At 43.1% G+C, this 12,238-nt stretch overlaps 1 protein-coding gene across 1 annotated transcript in view; it reads left to right on the top strand.

The window, feature by feature from the left end:
• The window catches only part of PUDP (pseudouridine 5'-phosphatase), a 1,293,438-nt gene that overhangs the window by 1,031,637 nt on the left and 249,563 nt on the right, over positions 1–12,238 (top strand). The window lies entirely within an intron of this gene.

Below are 12,238 nucleotides of genomic sequence, written 5' to 3' on the forward strand. Positions count from 1 at the left end.
GTGGGCTCCCCACCCTACCGCCAATGGGGGTGGCTCCCCCTAGGGTAGAGGTGATGAACTCCCTGGATTCATCACATTGTACTCACTATTTGTTTGTCTTTCAAGGCCCATGCCGGTTGTAGGAACACTGACCAACTTCAGCCATGTCCACCAGGTAAGGTCTTCCAACAGCTCCCAAAAATCCCTCTGAAGTAATCTGTATGCCAAGGCCTTTCCCAAGGAAGAATCAGTGAAATGTGGGAGAAGGCCATTTCAAGGAGATTTTTCCATCAAGCTATCCGGTTTGTACTGGCTCTCATGCTGTTGTTTTCCCCAAACTCTCCTTTATCCCCATGTATTTCATTTTAAATGCGTAGCAATCTCCATCGAGGTAGGATCATTTGATGTAGCATTTTGGATTGGACAGAGCCTGTGATAGTTTCCCTTCAATTTCTACACTTGATGGACCCTCATCCAGGCTTCTACTGGCCCAATGAATTATCTGTGTCATAGGAGGTTGGAATAGCTACAGACTAACCCTTCCCTCAGGAAAACAGAATCAAAATTGAACTGAGATGTAATGTTTCACATAATATTCTTCATGGGCATATGCCATTGATAGGCATCTATATATTCAGATTCTTTAGAACATTGTGAATCTGGAGATATTGGTTGCATTTCAGTCGTTCCATCTACAATGTTGCAGGGTCGCAGAGAGCCCATTGGTCCTTGTCACAAATGATATCCCCACGTGAAAGTTAAATCTGGATTGGGCAGAATGTGTCCTCCCATCCCAGGGACGCTGGACCTTTTCAAGGCAATGGAAATGAACATGGAGGTGCAAAGTGTTCCCTAATCTTGCTGTCTCTGATCACCTAAACCTGGAAAATGTGAGAAACCTGAAGGTGTCTCACCCGCTAGTTCCTGAGGATCTGTCATCTAAGTGGTCACGACACGGCCATCGCTACTGGATCCACTTTCTGGGGGTGGACCAGTGGTGGAGGATCACCTGGATGGGGTGTCTTTAAGGAGCGGAAGTGTGACACCAACGGGTGAGATCAGTACCCCCTTCCTTATAAAACCTTTTCCCATCCTACCCCGTAGGATATTCAAAAGCTCTACCCCCTCTTTTCCTACACAAACACTTTCTCACACCGCAAAAGACAACAGACTAACACCAGAGCCGTTTACCTAACATCTCCCAACACAATGGTCAGGCAGAGTCATGTAATTGCCGATAACTACGCACACCTGACGGCCCTTTCCCTTCCCCACAGGGATTAAAGGCGGAGCACAAGAGGACACTTTGAGCAAGGCCGAACGCACGAGGAAACAGCGATTCCAGGGCGGCAGTTCAAACGGCAGAGAAGGGCGGTGGAAACTGAAAGGACGAGAAGGAGGGAATTGTCTTTGTCCTTTGCAACCCAGACCTGCAAAGCCCTTGATGAAAGAACGATAAGACCGGGAAACACAGCTGGTGATTGGTGTGACTGATGTCAATGGTACACATGGCCCTCCCGCACTGATAGCCAAGGCGGTGAAAGGAGTTTGCCGCTGTGGTACCGTCCTTGATTCCAGCGGAAGAAAAGCCAACGAGTTCAGCACAGCCGGTGAGTCGGAAGAAACTGATAGTAGAGCAGACTTTGTTAAGCTCAAGGTTGCAGTGGTAAAATGTGCTTAAAGGAAAGAAGATAATGGACAAAGGTCTTTTGTGAACAACCAAGGTTTTAGGATTTGAGTGGTCCAGCGCAGCATGGACGCTCATTTGAAAGACTCTAACTAATACCCTGCTACTGAACAATGAGGATATGTTGAACTGTGAAAACTACAAGAACCAAGAGGTCCCACAGGAGGCTAGCGAGAGATGTCAAAGTTTTTCACACGTGGGGAATTGAAAAGCCAAGTGAATATCATTGTCGTGACAAACGTGAACCTGACTGAGGGATGTCCACAGTGGGTTATTGGTCTGAGCCCGATTGAGGAAGGATGACATTGTGAAAGGCATCGCAGTCCGGCAGAGGGGGGATTCTTGGGTGAAGAGTAATCGCCCCATGTGAAAAAACAGACTGAACTTTTGTTTGTTCTGATGCATCAGGCCCTCGGAAGCAAGATACTTTGCATAGAGAGACTTGGGCGCATAAGGCCCTGATAGAAGAAAAAGAAACTGTAAACTCGGGCCGGAGAAGCCCCATAAGTGTGCTGTGCTCAAGAGTCCCGCCTTGCCCCGTGCTTTAAATGCAGCGAAGGGAGACCCTGGCTACACCATTTTGACTTCTCCTTTTGAGACCACTTATTTCTTTGTGAACATTATCCCACACTATTTTTTATTTAGAGCTAAGGACTAGCAATAGGTTTTTCTTCGTATAGGCCCTTTTTATTTGACTAGACTTCACTAGGACTGTATTATTCTTATTTGATGGTCCTTGCTTGCTCCCATCTTAGATTCATGTTTAAATTAGTTATTTATCTCACTCATTTTTACAGTTTAATAAACACCCTTGAACTGTGATCACGTGTGTCTGTCTTGCTTTGATACCATGCCTTCCTTACAGAGAGTGCATTCCATTAGTAGCTTGTAGGCAACACTTGAGGCTTTTTTCCCCCCTGTGGTTCGATGGAAAAGTCCTCTTCGTCTACCGGCATTGTCCTGTTCGGCTGGCTCATGTGTGTGGAGACCACGGAATTAAGCTGTCCTCCTTTTAATAATGAGCATTTTAACATGGTTCATTGTCTTGCTAACTATTTTCCTATCTCCACTTTCCTTGCCTGGCTGCCTTGTTTCGGCTCTCCTATGGCTGCAGCGATTGTGTCAGCTTCTCCATGTACTCGAAGCCTATCTCTCCTTTGCCATCCATTTCAGAGACCTGGAGCTTCCATATCATTCCTTATGGCTTCTCTATGTTAGTGGCAGTCAAGCATGTGCAAGCTAAATAGATGCACTATTTGCATCTTGCGGTTTGAGCTTTGGCGAAGAATGTGGATATAAAGAAATGTGTATGTGTGTCCGTCCTCTACCTAGGTGGGTCACAAGCATCTGCTTAGTGCCTATATGCATGTTTGTGTAACATCATGAATGGATGAATATGTACTTCATGTATAATGCGGCTACGTCGTGATGTCAGTGATGATGTCATTAATGTCTTGTTTTGCAGTTAGTCAACTTGCTCGATCAATGTCATTTCCATATCGTCCAACTCATCGATTGGGTATGGTCTGAACAGCTGTCTGAGAGAATAATGCTTCTCACACCTGCGATACATCGAGGATCATGCTAATGGACCTAAGAGTGAGGCACATCTGTTGTTTCTCTGCCTTTGTGTTGAGAATCTTTTGGGGGTCATGAGGGTCAGATTTTATCCCATGTCTACAATCCACCCTCTGGTCGACCTGTCGACCAGACTATAAATGCAACCTTTTTGGTTTGTCTGCAATTTCGGGAGCCAAACATTTGTTTTACCCCTCCAAGATCTCCTTATTATTTTGAGGAAAAAGGGGAAAACACTTCTGCAAACATTCTAGACCAAAAATACTGAAAATGGGGAGCGGGTGACACCCCCGCAACACATGTTCAGTATTTATAAAAATTGATCGAATAGTACTGGACGAAATAGGTCAAATTTTAACATGCGATAGATTTTTGTCATCAAAATGGGCAGTACTTTGAATAGAATCGCTCTCCCGACAGTGTTCTGCAAGCTCCTAGCGCCTTTCACAGGGACAGGCCCTCCAGGTGCCTGCCGCTGTAAAATGTGACCCAAAAAATTCATTTTTATCCTGTTTGAGGAACTGAAATTCAAGCAGCACAGCAGCAGGTCATACCTTAAAAGAAATGCATGACCGGGTCAGGAAAGACCCTGTCATGCAGTGGCAGCCCCACATCCCGTGCGCATAGGGTTGCCTACAATTTCTGCACATTTAAAAGTGCATCTTGCTTGGAAATGAGGGATGCGCTTTTAAATTGACAAAAACGCCACTTTATTTGATCAAGGAGGTGAAAAAGGCCATCTGAATGGGCGCGCATATAAAATGTGCCCATTCATGTGTCCCTTGTGGATTGGGCTGCACTTTTCTGGTGCGCAAGTGATGAGATGTGTTAGCGCATTTCATTACTTGTGTAAAAAAAAGTTGAGAACCTGTCACCCTGAGTATTATTTTTTTTAAAACGGTAATTTTTGCAGATTACTTAAAAAAAAAAAATAATTATTATTAAGTGGTGGTTGGATCTGGGCTGATTGTGCAGTGAGAACAGTGCTAGGGGCAAACAATGAAACCAGCCCTTTTTAAGGTGGCTTTTATTTTTGCAATTTTTTCTTTGAGCAGGCCATTAAGGCGCTCACACACACCATTCGCTCATGGTTGATAGGAATAAAAGAAAAATGTAGTTCCCATTGGTAATAGGAACTCCCGTCCCCTGCACACCATTCAAATATGGAAAAATAGTTTTCCAAACAAATCTCAATATTGTTTCGTGATTTTTAAATAGTTATTCTGTCATGCAATCTCAAAGACGGTTTTTTTATCCACATTCAACCTCAACGTGTTTCTAAATTACGATTTACAATTCAATCCACAGTTTTTACACTTTTCAAATAATTTGATATTTAATAAATTTATCAATTTATACTCAAAATATATCTAGCATAAATTTGTTATTTACTTTTGAGTTCACTTTACTCAAATAACTTTAGTTATGCAAGCAACAAAACAAAAATTAGTTGTTTTCACCAATGCCACAAAATTAAAAAGGTAGCTCAACGCGTTTCGAGAGATTTGACTCTCTTCTTCAGGAGCACTAACACTATTTTTCTTCAGACTCTAATCTCTCATTTTCTGATTCTTCATGATAATGTCCAAACAATGATATAATGATTTTTAGAAAGCGAACTTCATCCCTCTTTAGTAAATGAACACTCCTTCGTCAGTTTCCGTTGCAACTATTCCATTGTGAAATGATGGAAACGTCATCCTTCTAAGTTTCCCAATTCGTTTTTGATTATCTGTAAATAATAGGATATGTTTATGTGTTACTTAATGTCCTTAGTATTGTCAAATGCTGTGTAGTTATACTTCAAACTGTGTAATATCCAATCATACCTGTGTGTTCCAATCGGAACAGATGACACCTCTTCCCAGATTTCAAATGCCAGTTATGTTTCTTAACCCAATTCCGACTTGGTATTCTGCTGAATGTTCAATCAACTTCACGGTGCTTATACCTCTCTCTTCGTGTATAACCGTTTCCTCCCTGTGTTATAACCATAATTTACGTCAATACATTATCTAGCTTACCCGTATTTACATGTGTTGCAAAAAGTAATTAATTTAAGGGACTTCCTCTGTTTACCTGAACCAGTAGCAAAATGCCGCCGTGAACGTTCCTTTACTCGACACTCCTATTCTCTCCTTTCGCTGTGTCTCCGTGAGTGTCTCTATCTGTTGAGGATGTTCACTGTTAGTATTGTTTAAACATCTTATCCATTTAGCACTTAATAAGTCTAAATTTCGATACCGAATCGTTTTAATTTTACCTGAACTGACTGTTCCACCGTCCCCGCACTGCTTCTTCTTGTTTCCAAGTTAGCCTGGTTGCCTGGCAACTAGTACCTTTGTACTCATGTGATCATGTCACCTGATTCTTTGGAATTATGGGAATCGTAGTTTACATTTTTTCATGGGATGCGAGTTAAAGCTCAAATGTGGTAAAAGGTGAGCGTTATGGGAGAAATAAGCGTTCTGAGTACGTGTATTGACTATTTCTGTTGAGTTTTGCTCAAGACCCATGATACTAGGGTCGTAAAGATCTATGATCCTTTCCTTATTGTCATTAATATTTACGTGATCTACTCACATGATTCTAAGGAATTATGGGAATCGTAGTTTTTAAAGTTCAACCTTTTTCTTTTTTCTTATATGGGATTCGATCCTTTGTCTTAAATAACTGAACGTTATATGCAGGGTGACCGTACTTGCATTAATTATGTCTGTGGAATATTACCCGACAAGAATGGTCGTGTTTGTACGTAATAGTGCATTATGGAACTCGAAGTCCCTATGTGTAGTTCTCTTTTCTACCTGTGTTACAGAGTCTCTTCCCCCAGGTGCATTTATTGTAACATTAGTTGATAATTTTCCCTTTTCTCCCCAATATTCCGGATCATTTTTCCATCAGATCACAATGTAATTTACATTTTTGTTACTCCTCTTTTCAAACACATTTATCTATTTCTCCGACTTTTTGTAGTACCGCCCCCATTTCTAGTTGTAATTTATAGGGCTGCTCAATGCCCTAATCTTGTACATCTTTTTCATAGAAATGAGCTTAAACTGAATTCCTCATTCATTCCTTTCGGTTCCAGGGCATCTAACTTGTGAATCCAGAACATTTCTCTGCGTGTTAATATTTGTTCTAGATTCCCACCTCTGGGTGGTCTCATGATTGTTTCCAGGATTACAAATTTTAGTTGTGAAATTGTGTGATCTTGCTCTTTGAAATGTCTTGCCACAGGTGATTTTATATTGCCAGTTCTGATATTAGATTTATGTTCTGAAATGCGGTCTTTGGCACGTCTGATAGTTTGCCCCACATAATATTTGCCACACGGACAGATTAATCCATATATGACACATTTACTTTCACATGTTGCATAATGTTGTAGGTTTATTTTTTGTCCTGTGTATGGATGTCTTATTGTCGGACCCTTTTGTACGTTGTTACATTGACTGCAATTCAAGCAGGGGAACGTACCCTTCTTTGGTTTCCCAAGAAATCTTTGTTGTGTCTTGCTAACCCTTTCTGCTTTAACTAGTGAATCTCGTAGGTTCTTTCCTCTGGTATATGCCATTAGTGGTGGTTCTGGAAAGAGACCACTAATTTGTGGGTCTAACCTTGTGATTTTCCAGTTTTTTTGTAGCGTCCTTTTAATGGGTGCACTCTTTGTTGAATATTTTGTGAGGTAGATCAATGGAGGATTACTTCTATGTTCCTTCCGTTGTTGTTTTAGGAGTTCTGTCCTTTTCTTCAGTTTACATTTCTCTTTGGCTTGAGATAAAATCATTTCTGGAAATCCCCTCTCTTTGAATCTCTCTATCTGTTCCTTCTCAGTGTCTTCATATGTGTCTTCTTTCGAAATAATCCGTTTTATTCTTTGGAGTTGGCTCAATGGTAAATTCTTTTTTAAATGATGTGGATGATGACTTGTAAAAAACAAGCTGTTATTCACATCCGTAGGTTTCCTGAACACTGTTGTATGTAATTTTCTTTGTTCTGGGAATATTTTCACATCCAAAAAGTGAATTGCTGGATCGCCTACCGCTAGGGTAAACTTAATTCGGTTATTGCATGTATTCAGATATTCGAAAAATGATTCTAACTCCTGTTTGGTACCTTTCCAAATGGCAAATATGTCATCTATATACCGTCTCCACATGGCCAAATGCATTGACCATGTGGGGTGTTCCAGTATATATTGAGTTTCAAAGTGAAACATGAAAATGTTAGCATATGCTGGGGCCATTGCTGACCCCATTGATGTACCAGATGTTTGTAGGTAGTATTTACCTTGAAACCTGAAATAGTTGTTGTTTAGTACTATTTTTGCTAATTCTATAGCAAATACTTGATTCCCTGGAAAAAACTCTTGTTTGAGTAATATCCATTCTAAGGCTTCCAGTCCTTCTTCATGTGGGATCGATGTGTATAATGATTGAACATCTAATGTGAATAGGATCCAATCATCCTCAATTTGGTTAATGTTGTTCAAGACATTCAAAAAATGTGTCGTGTCTCTCAAGTATGTTGAAGTAGTTTGTACAATTGGTTGGAGTAGTTTGTCTAAATATCTTGATAATGGATCGAACACACTCTCTGTGGCTGCCACAATTGGCCTGAATGGAGGATTCTCAAGATTTTTATGAACTTTAGGAAGGCCATAGAAAACTGGCAAAATTGGATTCTTATTAATCAAAAAGTCTTTTGTTTTTTCTGTTATCCATTCCTCTGCGGCAGCCTTGTTCACTATCTCTTCTACCATTCGTTGAATTTCCGATGTAGGATCGTTGTCTAAGATCATATATGTATTGCTATCTTCAAGAAGGGTCAAGCATCCTTGTTTGTATAGATTTGCATCAATTATTACAATTGGTTGAGCTGTATACCCTAGTAGGATTGTGATGTGCTGAAAAGTCTCATTCACAAAATGAGGCCCGTTGTCTGACTGCAGGACCTTACACATCCCCAATCGCAGGAATACATCTCTAACGAGGAATTTTGCAGTCCTGAGTGCATCAGGGTGTGATCATGGACCAATTTCAATCCATTGGTAGCCCTGGCACACCTGGATCATATTAACATAGTCGATGTGGAGATGCTGTAAAGGCCCGATTTCCCAGGGTATGGCTCCCCTCACTACACGTAAAGTATGTCCTGCAGTGAACTTTGTACAGGTGACAGAATTTTGCAAGAATGCTGCTATATGCTCCAACATATTAGGACAGAACCAATCTTCCCCAATGTGAGCAGCAACTACCTATTTACCCAAATGAGTGGGACAATGCAGTTGTGTCAGTGCAATCTGCAATAATGTTATTGGGAGTACTGGCTTGCCTGTGCTTTCCTGTTGCCACAAACCATCAGTAGGCGATATTGAACATCCCCTTCTCACCCATAAGTCTTTCTCCTCTACCGGGGCCCTTCCCTGAAACTCAATTATCTGTGTGGCTGGCCTTCCTTTAGAATCATAGTGCGCACACATATCCATGTGTTTGATGGGTTATCAAAGTCTGTTATTCCTGAACAATATGCTGCACAATTTGCTTCTGCGTCTGCTGCTTTGTTGCCCCAGGAGACTGCGTCCTCCCCCCACCCTTGTGTGGGCCTGGCACTTTGACAGCTAATGCTGCTGGGAGTTGAAGCTCATTTATGAGCTTACCCAGTAGAGGCACGTGCTGCACTGGTGTGCCGTCAGCGCGTCTGAAGCCCCTCCTCTGCCATCAGGACAGCCCAGAGTGTACTTTAGACGTCAGGTAGGCAAAATCTTAATGCACTGTAATTTCCTGGTCCCTGCGTGCTTCTAATGCGATTATGAAAGCCACTAATTGTGCTGCTTCTGCCAAAAAATGTGCAGGAAATCTTGCGTTTGCTATTAATTCTGCTGTACCATCTGCTTTTCGTCACACTACTGCCGTTCCCATATGTCTTTCCCCTGTTGTCTGGTCTGTAGTCGATGACCCGTCATTGTAAAGAAATTCTCCCCCCTCAAGTGGCTTTTCCGCCACCTTAGGAAGGTCATCATACTGTCCATATATGCAGTACATTCGTATACATAGTCTCCTTCTAGTGGCTCAGCTAAAAATGTCTCTGGATTTACAGTCCTACACCTCACTACCTTGATTGCTGGATTTGCCATTATCACCTTGTATCCAGATGCTCGCTGTGTGGTGAACGTACTCTTGGGTCTTTTGTGAATTGCAAAGAGTGCATGCTCCACATAGTGTGGTGCTGCACCCCAAAGTGATACTCGCCGACTTCTCTACCGCGAACACAGCAACAGCCACAGCTTGCTCACAAGGGTAATGTCCACTTATCACTGGGTCTAAACGTCCACTATAATAAGCTAATGGCTTGTGACCTAGGACAGTCTTCTGTGTGAGCACCACAGTCACCACTACTCCATTTGAGTGTGAGAACAAATACAATTTGTCGTGGTAGTCGGGGATCCCTAGTACTGGAGCTGTGCATGTTGCTTTTTTCAGCTTTTCGAAGACTTCAGTTATTTCGTCTGTCCATACCAACTTACCGTTCCCTCTCTGTGCCTCCCTAAGCCCGCTCAACAAGGGTCTTGTGTATGTGCTAGAGTCAAACACCTAGGCTCTACAATAATTGCAAAGGCCAAGAGACTGCTGCATTTCTCTCACTGTCTTTGGCATCAGCGCTCTGTTTATCACCTCAGCCCTTTCTGGAGTCACTTTTCACCCTTCTTGTGATATCAACTGCCCTATGTACAGCACTTTCCTTTGGCAATATTGTAATTTTGCCTTGTCCTCCTTATAACCCTTTTCTGCCAATGCTGTCAGCAAATATGTCAACACTGTTCCTCTGACTTTCTATAAATTAACACATCCACCTTTTGTATGACTTTGCTCACTAACTGAATATTGCCCAAATCCAAATGAATGACCCTATCAAAGATGGAATGTGACTCACAGTACGCCTGTTGGAGTCTTGTGTGTTTCCACTTCCAGTTTCTATGTAAGAAGGAGGTTAAGTCCTGTGGCTCTTCATGAAGTGGTATAGAAAAGAAGGCGTTATTCAAATCTATTACTATGAAGTGTGTAGCTTCCATTGGGAATTCTGCTTCAAAGAAATGTGGATCAAGGGGCGCAAATCCTGAATGAAACGCAGTGATTCTCCTGTTGCCATTTTCACTGGATGCACTGCAGTGTTAGACTACAATTCTGATGGTATCAGAATTCCTTGCTTAGCTAATGTAGCAATCGTCTCATAAATACCCTTGTCTGCTTCCCTTGATAGAGCTCAGTCACTGCTTTTGACTATCTTTTACCTAACGGCTTTAAGATCATTTCCCAGCATCGACGCCACCGTGCTGGTGGTGGAGTTGCCTTAATCTTCCCTGAGTGGTTTCCTTCATCCATCTTACCCACTCTATTTGTCATTTGAGGGCCTGGTATGCATATTGGTTATCTCTCCCTCCTTCACCCTGACCATTGAGATCATTTACCGGCCTCCTAGTGTTACCTCCCTGTTCCTCTCTGAATGTGCTGATTTCTGTTCCTCCTTACTCTCAACCACTTCCAACCTACTGCTCCTGGGTGACTTTGACAATCATATGGACTCCCCTGGCACAGCATCCACTCTCTTCATTGACCTCTTCACCTCTCTATTGCTCTCCCTTCATTTCCAACACACTCTGGACACCCTCATCCACTCCGATCTCCCTCTCTCATCTCCTCCGGTCAGCCCTCTCTCTTGGTCTGACCAGCTGGGTCCCTGTGGCCTTATGACAAGTCCTCCAAAAGCTCTACCAACCTCATTCATGAACATCCATCCGATGAAACATAACCCCCCTTGCCTGCCCAACTCAGACTCTACCACTGACTCTGCTCTCAGCAACCTCCACCTTTCTATCACCAACACCCTTGACATTCTTGCCCCAGTCATGAGGATCTGCCTGAAACCTGCCTCGAAGTGTAACACTTGGTACGACTCAGAACTTGCAGACCTGAAACATAAGTGCAGAGCTACCGAACGGAAGTGGTAAACCTCAGGTTCGCCCTTGACAAACTGGCCTCTGGCCTGTTCCAAAGGCATTACAGACTCTCTATCTGTGCCAAGAGAAGGGCCCACATTCAGGCACGGTATCGGGCGCTTCTCACAACATGACTGAACTTTTCAAAATCTGCAGGGAACTTGTCAACCCTTGCACAGTATCCTCTTTCCTAATTCCTTCTTAGGCCCTCTGTAACACACTTGCCACCCACGTCACCACCAAAACTCAGGACATCCTGAACAGCCTTGTTACGCACTCCCCCAACCCAGCACTTGCCTGTGTTGGCCACTTCCTCTCCTCCTCCTTCCCCCTTCTCCTCCATCGTCCTTGTCTCACCGGTAGAAGTCACCAGAGTTGTTAACTCCATGAAGGTCTTTTCCAAACAAGTTTCCCCTTGCTCATCCAGAACTATCAAGGACAACATTTGCTCTCTCACCCCAGCGCTTGCTGATCTCTGTAACCACTCATTTGCTACTGGTTCTTTTCTATCCTCCATCAAGTACTCCCTTGTGCTCTCCCTCCTTAAAGAAATGTCAGCCGACCCTTCCTATCCAGCCAACTATCGGCCCCAATTCCATCACCCCCTTCCTGGGGAAACTGCTTGAGAAGTTGGCCCTGCCCTAACTTAACTCTCACAATGACCTTGTTGGCAGTCTCCACGACCATAAATCTGGATTCTGAGCATCCAGAGGCATGGAAACTGCTCTTCTGAACACCCATGAAGAACTGCTTGCATCCCTTGATTCCAACTCCTCTGCTGTCCTCATCCTTCTTGATCTCTCCTCTGCATTTGACAGTGTCAACCATTTCATCCTCATAAAAAGGCTCCATGACACCCTTGGTATCTCGGAGCAGGCCCTGGACTGGCTCACCTCCTGCCTAGCTGTGCACGCTCCCAAGTCATCCTTGGAACCTTCTCCTTGCCTACTTCCTTCTCCACCTGCGGCATCCCCCAGGACTCTATTCTGTCGCCT

Source organism: Ambystoma mexicanum, chromosome 7q (genome assembly GCF_040938575.1).
Source record: "Ambystoma mexicanum isolate Mex_15411 chromosome 7q, UKY_AmexF1_1, whole genome shotgun sequence".
NCBI lineage: Eukaryota > Metazoa > Chordata > Amphibia > Caudata > Ambystomatidae > Ambystoma > Ambystoma mexicanum.